A 4,923-nucleotide genomic window follows, 5' to 3' on the forward strand; every position below is an offset into this window, starting at 1 on the left:
CGATATGCGACCACACATACCGCCGTCCTTCCCGGGGTCGCTTGCTGGACTATTTCTGCCTAATAACAGCTGTTTTAAGCGCTGCTGGGTCCGGTTTGAAGGGTGTGAAGGGTTTAAGTTGGACATATTTTTCCGAGGCTTTCCAGGTTAATCAACAAAGGTAGCGGAGCGTCAAGTAGGAATCCAATCTTATCTGAAGGTGATTAAAGACGTCCATGGGCGACAGTAGCCACTTACCGTCGGGTGGGCTGCATGCTTGTCTCCTATATTATAAAAAATCGTGGAAAAAGTGTGACACATTTTTTTATGTGACCAAACGTACATCTGTTTAGTGACCGCAACGCCATTTACACGTGTTGCCGTTAACATTACTGTTGTTTCGTGTCACATAAATTTTTATGTTAAAATTAAATATGGCGAAAATATTAAACGGGGACTTGGCGGCCGTGTAAAAAATAAATTAAATACTTTTGAGTTTCGTCACATCACAGGATCACTGTTAAAATAATTTACATGAAGTTTGAAGTCATTGTGATTTTATGGTGATGTTTTTTTTTAATTTGTAACGTTTTTTAATTGTTACAAAAAAATGAATCTTTTATTAGCTCCATAAAATGTTGAATTTTAAACGTAATCACAATTTAGAATTTATTAGTAAGTATTCTGAATTTTAATTACCTTTGCAATAATAAGTTATACACTCCAGTACAGTGACGTAACCACATACGTAGGAAGCTTTTATATGCCAATGCGTATTTTCTTCATTTAGCTAAAGTTAGACTATCTACGGATAAATGGCGTCAGCGGTAGTGGATGTCGTAGGCGGCAGAGGACGGCGTAGGCGTTGACAAAGAAGTCTTTAAAGGTGGTGCAGCGTTCTCATGTCAAACTACGGATACAGAACAGAATACAGCAGTATTAAGGCTCTTGTTATTGGGTAAAGACTGAAATAAATAGACACCAAGCAGTGGCATTGAACTAATTCCTTATTGAGTCAGACGTATGTCCTGGTGTGGGTTTCTAAGCTAGGTTAAGAAGCCATAGCTACATCATCTAGTTTTATTAAAAACAAAATATTAATACTTTTTTTTACACATAAAAATCTAAACTTGTATACGATATGACTAACCGGGCATAACAGAACAGAAGTCATCTATTTTTATGATTACATTAGATCTACGTGTTACGGCCCGGTCTTATCTTATTATGCTCGTTTGTCCATCTGAACATAACGACGATGGTTTTCCGATCCGTACCGCGCGCTTTTGTTCGTGATTCAATGTATAAGGGCCTGTTAAACCAAATGACATATCATTATAAGTAACAGCGAATTTTCATGGTAAACGGATTATGGACATTATTTTAAATTTAGAAAGGTGGTAAAATCAATATATATTTTTTTATAATATAGGAGTAGCAGACGAGCATGCAGTCCAACTGATGGTAAGTGGCTACTGCCGTCCATGGACATCTGTAATCAACCCAGATTAGGATTAGATATTCCTACCTGAGGTCCGGCACAGATGCGCCGCTACCCCTTAGGACTAAGCTGGAACGCCTCGGAAAAGTCTGTCTCCCTTACCACACTCTTCAAACCAGAGCACAGCAGCGCCTAACACTGCTGTTATAAGTTAGAAATAGGTGTGGCGGTGGTGCCGCCGGAGTCGAACCACAAAGGGTTCTACCACCTTCAAAAATAAATATCATCGCAACATCTATTTTTAGCGTGAAGTTGTACTTGCGTTTCTATGAAAGCGTGAGTCCCGGTTGACTTATGTATGCGACTTTTATGATCGTGTTACTAAATTAAGAAACGGCAAAACTACTGTGATCGGCTTCAGGAGACCCTCTGTTCTATAAGTGCTGCAGTGCTATAGTTTAACGAGTATGATAAGGATGAGATGAGACCTTCAAACTTGGGGATAGTAACGCATCTATGACGGATCTGAATAAGATTCTAATACTAGAGGTGATTGCAGAAGTCCATTTTGTCCACTGACGGATGTTACCATCATTAGGTAATTAGTATTATCATTTGCCACTTCTGTAACATAAAATATTTATGTAGATACTTATTTTTTATTTGTTCCACCACATCAAAGCAGGTATGACAAATGCGTTTATTGGTAATATTTGTTGGCAAATCGGTATCAATTAGTTTAACAGCCATTTGTATTACGCAATCGAGTTTATTTTATCGTGTTAAATGTTTAGCTTGATAAAACGCTTCCAATTTATTATTTCTATAGTCATTTTAGGTGTAATTAAATGGTTTATGTAATGCGCTGCTAATTACTTTATTGCGATATACATTTTCATAAATAATGTGGATATTAATCACAGGGTTTATTGGTAATCTTAGGGAATAAACACATAAGCGACATGTCATGTCGACGATTTTCGGTGAAGGTGACGAGAGGCGGCGACAATCGACGAAAGTCTGCGGCGATAGTCGACGAAAGACTGCAGCGACAGTCAATGAAAGTCCGCGGCAACAGTCGACGAAAGTCTGCGGCGACAGTTGACAAAAGTCTGCGGCGATAGTTGACGAAAGTCTGCGGTAACAGTCGACAAAGTCTGCGGCGACAGTTGACAAGTCTGCGGGGACAGTCAACGAAAGTCCGCGGCGACAGTCAACGAAAGTCCGCGGCGACAGTCGACGAAAGTCTGCGGCGACAGTTGACAAAAGTCTGTGGCGATAGTTGATGAAAGTCTGCGGTAACAGTCGACAAAGTCTGCGGCGACAGTTGACAAGTCTGCGGCGACAGTCAACGAAAGTCCGCGGCGACAGTCAACGAAAGTCCGCGGCGACAGTCGACGAAAGTCTGCGGCGACAGTTGACAAAAGTCTGTGGCGATAGTTGATGAAAGTCTGCGGTAACAGTCGACAAAGTCTGCGACGACATTCGACGACAGTCTGCGATGAGCACTAACGACAGTCGGCGACAGTCACAGACGACAGGCGATGACAGTAAGCGACGGTTGTTAAATACTATTTATGAGTGATAAAATATCGTTTAATTGAATATAATGTAATTTTTTTTAGGTATAGTTATTAAAAAAAATAGTATTGACATAATAAAGTAAAAGGTGCGTTGTGTAACATATTTTTTACTATTATATTTTAAATATTTTCTATTATCATTACTTTATGACCATTACATTTTTTAAATTAGCTTTATATCGTAAGAGAATTGTTAGAAACTGACAATACTTATTGAATACAATTTATAAAAGCCACATTGTGACGAGATCCAGTATCTTTGAAGGCTTGGAAAGTAGAAATGAATAGAGCGGCCGGAGGAATCAACGGGTCGCGACTCTTTGTATTGAATAATTCATTTAATCCATTTAATAAGAGGACAGTATACTGGGTAAATGAACGTAAAAGACAAGTTCTTGTATATTAAGTAAATTACGGTCTTATGGTTGAATATTCAAGTAATAATGTTGTGTGGAAAGCGCGCCGGTTTGTTTGATTTGTCGTTATACAAAATTAAATGGCGTCTGCTAATCAGTTTGTAAAATGGTGAAGGAATATTGTAAAAATGTAAATAATGTGTGAATAGTCCGTGGAAAAGACCTTTTTTTTATTTGTAGCAGACGAGCATGCAGTCCAACTGATGGTAAGTGGCTACTGCTGCCCATGGACATCTGTAATCAACCCCAGATAGGATTGAATATTCCTACCTGAAGTCAGTCAGATGAGGACTAAGTTTGGTACGCCTCGAAAATGTCTGCCTCACTTACCACACCCTTCAAACCGGAACACAGCAAAGCTTAACACTGCTGTTATGAGGCAGAAATAGGTGTGGCGGTGGTGCCAACGGAGTCGAACCACAAAGGGTTCTACCACCTTCAAAACATGCCGATTTGTAACAAGCTAAAGGAAAATCATTTAAACAACCATCGTTTTGTTTTCGGTTTTGCGATCGAATGCTATTATGAAAATACCATGGCGCATTGTAATAATAGAGTAAGCAAGTCTTGGTGGCTTAAGCTCGTTAGTTGGTAATAATCGAACTCAACCAACTTGTCCTGCCCAAAGTTTGAAATTCGTCAATTTTTCCAGGCTATAATTGACAAATTTTGAACTACGGAAAGCAAAAATTGGTTAAGTAAATAGCCATTCCTAATAGGCTTAAGTGATTTATTTTAGTGTCTATATTTGAAGCGAGTAATCAGATATATAATCATATTTACGGAATACATAGTTCTATATAGAATTGATTTGGTTGGGTTCTCTTAATTAAACAGGGACTTAAGCGAACCAGGTACGCCATTGCCCTGCCAACGGCTACTGTCAAACAAAATATAATTAGAAACATTCACAATCCCGGAATCTGGTTGGCGCACTACCGTACGTCTTAATTTGTCTTCAGAATTAAGATTTTATTTTAACAGTTGTTTATCTATACTAACATTATAAAGAGGAAAACTTTGTTTGTTTGTTTGATTGTAATGAATAGACTCAAAAACCACTGGACCGATTTTAAAAGTTCTTTCACTATTCGAAAGCTACATTATCCACGAGTAACATAGGCTATATTTTATATGAAATATATTTGATAAATAAATTTTGAGGCGGTACAAAGTTTGCCGGGTCAGCTAGTACTCGTATAAAGTACAATCGTACAGCCTGCAGATGACATACTCGTAATGTCGCAAAGATTACGATAAAATTTGTATTTTGCCGTATTTTATGTTAATATTATGTAGTTATTTCAATAGTATAAGAATCTATAACCAAAAATAATACTTAGTATAACATTATATTTTTGTGTATATTTCATATTATAAAACTATTAATGCTTAAGTACCCGTCAAATTATACAAAATATTTTTTTCTTATTTTAAATGTGCTTCTATTAGTTTTGAACCTTGAAGTTTTTATAAATTAAAAGGACAATAATAAAACAACATG

The sequence above is a fragment of the Epargyreus clarus genome, unplaced genomic scaffold (genome assembly GCF_041222505.1).
Source record: "Epargyreus clarus isolate Ecla_fem2 unplaced genomic scaffold, WU_Ecla_fem_2.2 ptg000019l, whole genome shotgun sequence".
Lineage (NCBI taxonomy): Eukaryota > Metazoa > Arthropoda > Insecta > Lepidoptera > Hesperiidae > Epargyreus > Epargyreus clarus.